This window comes from Leucopleurus acutus, assembly GCF_964270905.1.
Source record: "Leucopleurus acutus genome assembly, chromosome: 17".
Classification (NCBI taxonomy): domain Eukaryota; kingdom Metazoa; phylum Chordata; class Mammalia; order Artiodactyla; family Delphinidae; genus Leucopleurus; species Leucopleurus acutus.
In genome coordinates this window covers 27,464,248-27,477,028 of record NC_139159.1, presented here as the reverse complement: position 1 = coordinate 27,477,028, position 12,781 = coordinate 27,464,248, and positions in this window count along the sequence as shown.

The window sequence follows — 12,781 nt, the reverse complement described above, 5'->3', positions numbered from 1 at the left end:
TGGAATCTAAAGAAAGGATACGAATAAACTTATTTACAAAACAGAAATAGACTCTGACAGAAAACAAACTTATGGTTACCCAATGGGAGGGAGGAGAGAGATAAATTAGGAGTTTGGGGTTAACAAATACACACTGCTATATGTAAAATAAATAACCAACAAGGATTTACTGTATAGCACAGGGAACTCTACTCAATATCTTGTAATAACCTATAATAGAAGAGAATGTAAAAAAAGAATATATATATATATATATATATGAATCACTTTACACCTGAAACACAACATTCTAAATCAACTATATTTTAATAAAAATTAAAAAAAATTGTCAGATCTTATTAATGATTTTCAATGTCTCTCATTTTGAGTCTTTTTTTTTCAGCTTGTAAAATGGACAAATAAAAATTGTATATATTTAACGTGTGCAACTTGATGTTTTAATATATGCATACATTGTGAAATGATCTTACTTATGTATGGAATCTTAAATAGTCAAACTTACAAAAGCAAAGAGTAGAAGGGTGGTTGTCAGCGCTGGAGGGAGGGGCAAATGGGGAGATGTTAATCAAATAGTCAAAGTTTCACCTCTGCAAGATGAGTAAGCTCTAGAGATCCAAAGAACAGGTGGTGCCAGTTAACACCACAGTGTGTATACTTGAAATTTGCTAAGGGGGTAGGTAAGTATCCTTATGAAGGTGGGATATTTGTGGTGGTGAATGTTAACTCTGTGAGGTGATGGATATGTCAAGCTAATGCTTGATTGTGGTGATCATTTGTTTCTTTAAGATTTGCCAAGAAACCTCACAATTCACTAATTTAATATTTACTCCTATTTTCCCCAAACCAGTATTTTATTGATAACAAGGAAGAACTTCAGCTTGTAAAAGCAATTTAAAGAATTCATTATAAGCTCCTCTACCACAATATAAGCTACTGAAGAAAGCTGGTTGTATATTCTCAATATTGTATTTCTTCCTTTTACTCACAAGGCTGTTCCCATAGTAAATATTTAATAAAGTTTGCCTAATGAAACATGTATTAAGGCAGCATAAAAAGATAAACTATCAGCAAAAATCTTTTATACCCTGAATTAACAGGTGTTCATCAATCATCATTAGGTGAAAGGAAATAAAAAAGCTATGAATATAATTTTAATGCTGGATATTATTTGGACTTGTTCTTATGGAATTATAGAAAATCTTTCCTATTGTCTTAGGAAATACAACATTTCAACTTAGCATGTTGAAAAGTATGTAAGAATTACCCTGTTCCTCCTAAAGGAATATATTACAAAAAGGCAGTTCCATTTAGATGTGAATAAGATCAAAATATATAGAGTTCTACAGAAGCTTTGATGATTAAACTTAAATACATATCAATTCCAGCATCTCCTATTTCCCTCACTAGAGGTTAAAAGTACTATTAATGGGCACCTTCGATACTAGGAAGGTTAGAAGTACATCTTGCTACCAGACACTGAGTGCTTTATTCGAGGTGTCATGTTAACAAGCCCTAAGAGGGATATATTAGTCGTTGCGATGAGGCTTTTTAGTAAAAATAAGTAATTAATGGAATTATGAATAATGGTTATTATTCAATTCAATCACAGAAAATGACACTGAATATAAAAAGAAGGATTTGATACTGTTCAATAAAGTAGTTAGAATTTTGAAGAGCTAATCACATAATGGAAATAATATCCTAGGGTGATGATACTCAGTCTACAACATGCAAACTCAAGAGAGCTTATTCATTTGGAGCATGAAACTTTTATTAATTTTTAAACCTGGGTATTATACTAGCTTCTACAGGACACATGATAAGCATGTGGCTCTCAGTGATTAATAATTACAACAGAGTTATGTTGGCTTCTAGCAAATAGGAATTAGATGATTTCTTTACTGCTCAAAAATAAATGCAGGCTTCCCTGGTGGTGCAGTAGTTGAGAATCCACCTGCCGATGCAGGGAACGCATGTTCATGCCCCGGTCCGGGAAGATCCCACATGCCATGGAGCGGCTGGGCCCGTGAGCCATGGCCGCTGAGCCTGCGCGTCCGGAGCCTGTGCTCCACAACGCGAGAGACCACAACAGTGAGAGGCCCGCGTACCACCCACAAAAAATAAATAAATAAATAAATAAAAGCAAACTTAAAAATCATTCATTTCTTCTTCTGAAATTCATTTCTTCTTTCTTCTTATGATATAGATGAAATAAAATATTGTTAATAACCTACACAATGCTATACCTATATATACAATCTTAAGAGTTTAGTATATTATGAAAAGGTAGAAAGTTAACTTTCTTACCCAAAGCTCATTCTTTCCATTCTACACATATGTGCAAATCAGGAAGCAGCAGTTAAATAGGTGAATTGATTTTGAGTCATCTAATAAACTACAGTTACTAGCAGGTGTAGTCACCATGTTATGAAAGGTATAAACCCATACTTTGCTCCCTGTTTTGTAGATCTGAGTCAGTAGATTGATTCAGGCCTTACAAGAGGTCCTGTAGGTTCCCTCTCTCTTGTTCTGTCTCCACGTAGACATTTGAGTGGTGATCATATAGACACTTTTCTATACCATGTTGCAGTACTTACTGGTTCTCTATCTACTACCAGATGGTAGTAGGATCCCAAGATCTGGATGGAGGTTTTAATGGGTAGTAAGAAGCCCCTTACTAGATCGTGAGCCTAAGTGGTGTCATGACCCAGTTTTTCCAGAGTTTGAATTAAAATGTTAAGTGCTCCAGCAGCTATTAAGGTACATTTTGGTTCTTATCAGTTATTCTTCATGTGTTTAGCCTCATTGGAAATTCCAGTAAGAATGAGAGGAAGATTTCTGTTGTTTTTCTTCTTTTTGGATTTGGGGGCCATAATACCATGGAAAAAATATCAAAATTGCCCTAACATTATACTGATTACTTATAATAAACACAAAAACATGGGAGAAGGGTGAAGATAACACTGCAATTACATTACTTTGAATCTGATTGACCGTGGTTTGATGTGTTCTTGGAAAGTTAAAAGTCAGGGCTGGAAATACACACACACACACACACACACACACACACACACACATACACTTAGATACGTATGTAGATATATTTAGATATATATTCCCAGATTACATATAAGAATATAATTGCATCTTTTTCATGAATATAGATAAGCTAAAGTTTGCTTCACTAAGAGGGTTCATTCTGAGAATGATAGTTATGTCTCAAAATGATTTGAGTATATACTCAGTAGTTAAATTTGCTTAGTTACTAAAGGCACAGTTACGAGTTGATTGTTACCACAGAAGGAAATATCTAAACAACACTGGAAAGGACAATATCATGTCAACCCTGTCAAACTGCCCTTTGAGGGAATCTACAGCATTCCAAACATACTCATCTAATCCAAAACAGAACACTTGGTGATAGTACTAACTAGCTTGCAAACTTTGGAACGTGACTATCTTTGATATTCCATGTATAACCAGTCCTTTCACTACCTTGCTTGTTCATGTGGAAAAGAGACTGGGGTCTAAATGGCCCGTAACACCATGACTAAACCTAAAATAACAAAATAAAATGAATAATAAATTCAATATGGTTTTTATTTCTGCTTCTATTAATAGTCTCACTAACTGAAATCATTTATTGTACCATAAAGAGCAACTTTTCCAGTAGATGGTATTCAATAAATGTGTACCTACATGTGTCAGGCACAGTGCTTCCAATTATTATACTTAAATGTCACCAAGCCATATTAAATATTTTATAAATAAGCAGATGGAAACTCAGAGAAGTTCATAATTATTCAAAAGCATACAGCTAGAGAGTGTTGAATCAGTGTGTCTATCCTCAAAAAATCTATTATCTTTGCACTACAAAATAGTAAATAGTAACCAGTAACTGGTAATTCAATGGTTTCCTCATTCCTGCTCCTTCTGAAGAGATGCCTTATACATTCACTTCAATTCATACTGTGAAAAAGAGCCAAAGACCACAGATAGAAGAGAAAACATAAAACTGTTTAATTTTAAGGTTGTAAAAAGTAAGAAAAGTGAGTACCTAAAGTTTTCAGAATGAAGATAAGTGGAAATGAAAGATCAATAAGATAGTCAAAACAATTTCCAAATACCATAAAACTTATATAAATAAATTAGTTACCTGTTCCTAAAAGCTTCCATATTCCAGGTAAATATGTAAAACTATGAAACTGCATGCTTTTATATCGTTATGTTTCTTTAAAATATCATCTATTGATGGATATTTTTAAAACATCAAAGAATAATGTGTACTAAAAACAGAAAATACAAAATTTAAATAAACAGAGCTTTAAATAAGCCATCACAAATTCAAAATGACACTTTTAAATCGATGTCTCAAAATATTTTACATCTCTCTGACACTGTTCCAGTTATCCTGGAAAGAGGGAGAATCCATGTACCACTTTAGGCACATCTAAAGGCATATAAAGTATGCGCCATTTGCTTATTTGCAGGTCACTTTTTTTTTAATAGAAATTTGTTCCCCAAGGAAGAGCTAAAGTGAAGATCTTAGTCTTTACTGTGTATATGAAAGATGAATGTATGTTGTGTCTGTAAGTAAGTCCTCTGGTGTGGAAAATATATAATAATGGGACCCTTCTCAGAGTTTATAATCTATTAAAGGGCAAATACAACCATAAATACAAATATAACTATAACACAAGAAACTGTTATGTGTAATGCCTTGTTAAAGATGTATTCATTCATTTGTATAATGTGTACCCACTTGTATTATGGGTAATCATAGTAGGGAAAAACACAATCTTCTATGCCATCCAGTACACTTAACGAAGCTTGAGGCATTTGAATGGTTAGTTAAAGAGAAAGGTTTTCAACAGATTAAAAAAAAAACATGAACAGTTTCATAGAATATTCAATTTGATGAATGTACTACATACATATAAAGAAGCAGATTGGAGATCTGCTGAAAAGACAAATTAAGGTCAGATTGTGGAGATTTTGAATGCTAAGCAAAGGAGTTTGAATGTAATTTAGAGAGCAAGGAGGATTTACTGAAGTATTTGTTAGCTTTTGGAGCAGAGTTATAATACAATATCTAAATATATGCAAAAACATTTTGTAAGCAAATCTCTTTTTTTTTTTTTTTTTTTTTTTTGGTATGCGGGCCTCTCACTGTTGTGGCTTCTCCCATTGCGGGTCACAGGCTGTGGACGCACAGGCTCAGCAGCCATGGCTCACGGGCCCAGCTGCTCCACGGCATGTGGGATTTTCCCGGACCGAGGCACGAACCCGCGTTCCCTGCATCGGCAGGCGGACTCTTAACCGCTGCGCCACCTGGGAAGTCCAGCAAATCTTTTTTGAAAGCTCTACTTGGGCTTCCCTGATGGCACAGTGGTTTGGAATCCTCCTGCCAATGCAGGAGACACAGGTTCAAGCACTAGTCTGGAAAGATACCACATGCCGCGGAGCAATAGAGCCTGTTTGCCGCAACTACTGAGCCTGTGCACCTAGAGCCCGTGCTCTGCAACAAGAGAAGCCACCGCAATGAGAGGCCTGCGCACTACAATGAAGAGTAGCCCCTGCTCGCTGCAACTAGAGAAAGCCTGCGCGCAGCAACGGAGACCCAACACAGCCAAAAATAAATAAATTAATTAAAAAATATTTTTAGGGGCTTCCCTGGTGGCACAGTGGTTGAGAGTCCACCTGCCGATGCCACCTGCCGATGCAGGGAACACGAGTTCGTGCCCCGGTCCGGGAAGATCCCACGTGCCGCAGAGCAGCTGGGCCCGTGATCCACGGCCTCTGAGCCTGTGCATCTGGAGCCTGTGCTCCACAACGGGAGAGGTCACAACAGTGAGAGGCCCGCGTACGGCCAAAAAAAAAAAAAAAAAAAGCTCTGCTTTAACTTATACAATTGGGTTACATAAATGAGTTTCTTAAGCGTGATTGCTTCTCAGAACAGGGATTATTGTTTTGGGTTTGGAATGGAAAGTTACTGCTGATTTTCTATCATTTATTTTTATTTTTTTAAAACCATGGTTATGTATTACCTTCACACTGAAATTTAAAAGTAATGTAGGAAAAGAAGGGGAAATAAATCCTTACTACATTATGCAGTATATTTGAATCTTCCATTCTCTCAAATTAAATTTTTGTTATTGTCAAGTGGCAATGTTAGAGTTCTAAAAAAAGTTGGTTGTTTATAGTTCTAAGTTAAATACTGATTCTATAATTACTGTGTGACTTCTAGAACATTGCTTTATTTGTACGAAAAATTTTACCTTTAAAACTGGATAGCACAAATTGCTGTTCACCTATTAATTTTCATAATTTTACCAAAAAAAGTGGAATGATAAGGATCTAGGGAATAAGAATAAAACTAGAAAGAAATCTGTGTTATAAAACTACTTGCTTCTTAACATTAGAATTGACTCTATAGCATCCATGAAAGATCATTATCAGAAATTTATGACACAGCTCCTAGAATAGCCAAAATCCAGAACACTGACAGCACCAAATGCTGGTGAGGGTATGGAACAATAGGAATTCTCATTCATTCCTGATGGGAATGCAAAATGGTACAGTCATTTTGGAAGACAGTTTGGTGCTTCTTACAAAACTAAACGTACTCTTACTGTATCATTCAGCCATCATTCTCCTTGGTATTTACCCAAAGAAGCTGAAAATCTATGTCCACACAAAAATCTTCACATGGGTATTTAGCAGCTTCACTCATCACTGCCAAACTTGGAAGGAACCAAGACGTCTTTTAGTAGGTAATAAACTCTGGTACATCCAGATAATGAAATATTACTCAACACTAAAAAGAAATGAGCTTACAAGTTATGAAAAGACATGGAGAAACCATAAATGCATGTTATTAAGTGAAATAAGCCAATCTAAAAAGGCATTGATATATCAAACTATATGACAATCTGGAAAAGGCAAAATTATAGAGACAGTAAAAAGATCAGTGGTTGTTAGAGGCTGGGAGGGTGGTGAATAGGCTGAGCACAGAGGATTTATAGGGTAGCAAAAATACTCTCTATGATACTAAAATGAGGGATGAATGTCATTACTCATTTTTCCAAACCCATAGAATGTAAAACATCAAGAGTGAACCAAACTGTGGATTTGGGTAATTCTAATGCAAAAATATAGGTTCGCCAATTGTAACAAGTGTGCCACTCTGGTGGAGGACGTTGATATTGGAGAAGGTTATGCATGTTTGGGGGCAAAGGGTATATGGAAAATTTCTCTACCTTCCTCTCAATTCTACTGTGAATCTAAAACCTCTCTAAAAATTGTCATTAAAAAGTCTGTAAGACTAGTTTTGATCATAGGTTAACTACTTATTTTATAAGACATCCAACTTCATTTTTTTAAAAATCCCTAGATAGTAGAAAGTTTTGCCCTGGAGCTTTCATCTTTAATTTTTGTTAAAGCATAAAAAAATGCTGAAAAAATGTAGGGCTACTTCCAGAGCCCCCTCCCTCACATTGTATCTAAGAAACTCTCCTGTGAGACTTAGTACAACACTAACAGATGGGCTGGCTCTGTCCGTGTGTGGATGATTTGCACTCTGCCATGCACAGAGAGAGTGAATTTCTTGTCCCGTGGATCACACAGGAACACTGAGGACTGCAGTAGCATGGTGGTAAGGTGAAGATTCAACTCTCCCTGGTCCACAGGACAGGGCTGCAGCATTACAGATGCCATTGTTATGATAATCTATGGGCATGGTGGCCCCTGAAGTGGAACCATGAATGACCTACATGGCCATACCTTGCAGCCCACCCCTGAAAGGAGCACCTATTGAGTATCCCTGGCTTAGTAAGAACTGCTTTGAAAGCTACCAAAGTAGGTTGACTTCTGTCCTATCCCTCAGCCGAGATTTGCCGAAGTCTTGAGACCATAAAGACCTGGGAGCTTAGGGGCTGCTCAATGGAGGACAGAGAGCTTAAGAACTGGTACAAAACCAGCCACAGCAGAAGACACTGCTGCTCCTGCATCTGCTGGTTTGTTTCCTCTTGAGACTTCCCACTAGCTTACCTGCCCCAAGCATCAACAAAGACACGAGAGGATAAAAGAGAATAACAAAGCACCTCAGACCTCAGAACTAGGGAAAGGGGGAAAAACAGTACTAGAATAAGTGGCTCCCAGAAAAGTAACACTGCTAGAGGAGAAAGACAGCAATTTTCCCAAATAGGGAATGAAGGAAATGAAGAAGGGAGGAAGGAAGGGAGAAAAAGAGGAAAGAAAGAAGGAAGGACAAACCATCTCTATAATTTTGCCGTTCCAGAATATCATATGGTTGGGATCATACAGTATATAGCCCTCTCAGATTGGCTTCTTTAACTTAGTTTCATGCATTTAAGCTTCCTCCCTGTCTTTTCATGGAAGAAATAAAGGACAAAAGGAGAAAAAGAAGGAAACAAAAAAGAGCCCCCTAATGAGAATTCCAGCTTAAAGTCTTAAGGACTTCAGGAACTAAAAGACAAAATGTCATTCACTCCTGAAAAGCAAAATGTATTTCGAAGCATAGAGAAAACATGTAAAAAGATAAAAATAATCAGGGAAATATAGTAATGAGGAGGTTATGACAAAACCAGGAGACAGAAAATGCAAACACAAGTCATACTAGAAGGAAACACATTAACTCATGGAGAAGGGGCAGAAATTCAAAAGATAATAATACAGAATTTCCCTAGTTTAAGGAAAGATTTAATTCTGTGTCACAAAAAGGCTAGTTCCAAACAGGAATTTTTTTTAAGTACACATAGGTATATTCAGGTAAAGTGTCAGACAAAATTTTATGACCTCTAGACAAAAATAATAATAATAATAATAATAACTTACAGGAAAATAGTCAGATAGTATAAGATTTCCTCACTTATATCCTAGGAAACTAGAAATATGACAGAGAAAATACTATAAAGGATTCTAAGGTATAGATTAATACACAATATCATTAATTATGGTTATCTGAGTTGGAGACAGGTAAGGTTAGAGAGTATAAGGAAAATGGGAAAAAGAAAAGAGAGCTATATTTTTAGGGCTATTTTAAAAAATGACCCCTGATGAAAATACCATGTATCATATAATCCCATTTACCTCAACTGTATATGTAGGGGTACTTATAGAGAAAGTAGTATGAAAAATAGTTAGCAAAAAGACTTTTTGTAATGGGACTTCAGATTTTTTTTGGTTTTCTTACCTATACTTGTATTCATTTTTAAAAATTATTAGCATGCACTACTTATATAATCAGGGGAAACAATAAATCTATTCTTATTTTGGGAAAAAGAGTTCTTCCAAGTTTTGACTCCTCATAACTCCTCCCAGAGGTCTTCATGTCTGTTTGCAAAATACCACAAAATAAATGGAATCCTTTCTCTATATGAAGGATCTCTAAAAATATGAATGAATATTTGAAATATATACAAATATAAATTTAAATAATTTTGAATGATCCCTCCAGAATTCTTCTACCTGTACTCTAGAAATCCTTGCTTCCTTCACAGAAATACCACCAATTGCCATTCTTAAAGTTGAAATTTTCCATCTCTAATTTACCCTAAGCCTAAATTGCACTCAAATCTTTTTCTTCCTGAAACGTATTCTTGGAGACATCCTTTTCCTTCACATAATAAATATGCGTTCTCTTCTCAAATTCTTTTCTAGCCCCTGCCTTCCTTTTCTCCTTCCTCCGACAGTCAAATGTCTCAACAGATTTGTCAATTCTCATTGACTCGTGTTCTTACTTGACAGTTCCAGCCTTCAGTGTCTAGTGGAAGCATTAAAACAGCAATAACTAAAAGCTGCTTGGCTCCAGGAATTTTTCCAGGCAACACTGTAAGGCAGATGTTAAACATTATTTTAGAAACAGGAAGCTATATATAGTCCATTTATTTCCAAGGTGGGCCCAGTATTACCCTGGAAATGATCTTCTCTATAGTAGTCTACTAACTGGTCTCTCAGCTATGCAAATGCATGGCGAGTAATCATCCTTCAGAGAACAGGGAGCAGGGGATAATTTGACCTCCAATGGTCTGACTAACACTGCCCCAGCCAATGTCCTTTGGTAATAAGAAATGAAGGTAAAGGAGGAAATAGATCAATTAAAAGAGTCCATGGAGACTCCTGGGAAGAAAACGAGCAAGGCACAGAGGTTCAGCCCAGGACCCAGAGAAGACTGAAATTTTATATTCAGGAGCAATTTATAGCAATGAAACAGGAGCAAAAATAAAAACCAGGGACAACAATAAAAACCAGGGACGTTTGAAAATGGGAATCTCTTGGGTATTGGGCTCCAAACTACTCACCTGTGTGTGTTTTTAGACTAAGAAACTTCCAAACCCATTGCAATTCTGGATTGACAAGGCCTCTAAAAGTTAATATTAAGCTCTTTGCTAAACGCTCTAAGTGATAATTCATGCAGTTAATTGCACAAGTACAGTATTCAATCATATTTGTACAACCAAACTTGTGAAGCAGGCCATACAACTTAAGCTGAAGGGGAAAAGAATCACATTTGTTACAATCTTTTCCAGATATAAAGTATGTGTACCATGAAAATAACTGTCTCTATAAAGTGAAGTTATAAATTATCTCATGATAAATTATTTCCTGTTATCCTACCTTGCACAGATGCCAACACTTCAATCATTCTTTCTCTATAATGCTATTTTGGTTCCAATATTAATGCAAACACAGAGCTAATGTTTCATAATCTCACTCAATGGAAACAAACATCTTTCTTCTGTTGACTTCACAGTCCTGTTACAAACATTTGCCTCAGTAACATTTTTCTCTGATAGTAAATCCTTACTGCATACATCTTTGCCAAACTAGATCAATTTCATTTGCTTTTCTGTTTCTCATTAACAGAGTTTAATAAATAAATTCATTATAAAGTAAACTTTAACACCCAATTTGTACACAACTGTAATAGCAAAGGTATTTGCAGACTTCTTATAAAGGGACAGAGAGTATAAATTTTAGGCTTTGCAGTCCATTTGATATCTATTTCAACTACTCAATTCTGCCGTTGTAGCTTAAAGCACCATAGACAATATGTAAATGAATGAGCATGGCTATGTTCCAATAAAACTTTATTTACAAAATCTGGTGGTAGACTGGGTAGACCTCTGGGCAAGTTTATTGACCTCTGCTCTATATTAAAAACCTGGTAATAATTTCACACATTAAAGGTCTTTTTCTATTAACCAACCACCAGTTCCAGAGTGTACTTATTGTATATCAAAGATTCAGCCAAAGTGAAGCAGAACTTGACTTCTGCAAATGTATCCAAAGAATTCTTTTAAAATATATTTATCTTAGTTTTCTTATTATTATCCCGTAATCCAGTAATCTACCAAGGGTGGGGCAGTGGGAGCAGTATACCAGGGTGCAGGTGATTCTAACCAGTGTCAGTGAAAAATCCTTTCCATGAAAATTATGGTTGATGGGTCTAAATTCTAAACAATTGCTTTGGTTATTTTTGAATTCTAATGCTTTATTTGTAAGTTTCAAATTGTTCTGTTTTTATTATTTATCCTTAAAAATAAATAAAAAGACATTCTATATGGACATTAATTCTGACGACTTTGTTATACAGTCAGTCTCTGAGCATCCATGAGTATTTTAAGAGTGAAGTTTCTGTGAAGTTTTGGATTATTTGAACCCACTTTAGGTACAGTTCAGTCTCCAAACCCTGTGCTACTGCATATCCCTATCCCTGCACTTAAACCATAGGCTAGATATAAACAAGAATGATACTGTGATTATACACAAGAAGAAACTGAATGTGAGTTACTTTACCTTCGTCATTTGATGTCATTACTTGTTGTTTTTATGTATTTATAAATTTTCTGGAGTTTATTGTGAAGTGGAATTTTTATGCATCCCTTTCTAATTTAGTCTTATATTAAGAATATTTTTCTATGTTTGTGTATATCTCTTATTTCCCAGATATGAGCATAGATAGATCAACAAATCTATTTATACTGTCTATTGAACATGAATATACAAAGAAGATTAATTTGGACAAAGTCATTGAAAATTTGCAGAAGTTAAAGCTGGAAAACAAAACGTTAGTATTTATTTTTGCAAAAAACTAAAACATAGTTTTTCCTTTTTTTCCCAAAGTGTATTAATATAATTTGTAAGTATTAAGCACCATTACTGGACACTTGTTTTATTTTTTAATTCTTTATTTATTTATGTTTACTGGTATATACATACAAGTTCAATAAAAGAAAAATTTCACTGCTTGGAATCCTTTTCTGACTATTATGATTACTTGTTTAATTTCATTATTATTACTAAATATATTTTATTGTATAGAGGAAGGGAGTCTTAAGCAAGAGTCCCCCATGAGTGTCAAGTATAGTAGGCACACTGCTGCCACACTCCATAACATGGAGAGTTGAGGGGCAGATTACGTGGGCCCTAGAAGCCATTGTCAGAATTTTCACTCTTAGAAAAAATAATAAGTTCCAGGTCCAGCCACATTGCTGCAAAAGGCGTTACTTCATTGTTTTTAATGGCTGATTAATATTCCATTGTATATATGTACCACATCTTCTTTATCCATTCATCTGTCGATGGACCTGGAGATTATTATACTAAGTAAAGTAAGTCAGACAGAGAATGACAAATATGATATGATATTGCTTATATGGGGAATCTAAAAAAAAAATGATACAAATGAACTTATTTACAAAATGGAAACAGACTCACAGACTTAGAGAAAGAACTTATGGCTACCAGGAAGGAAAGG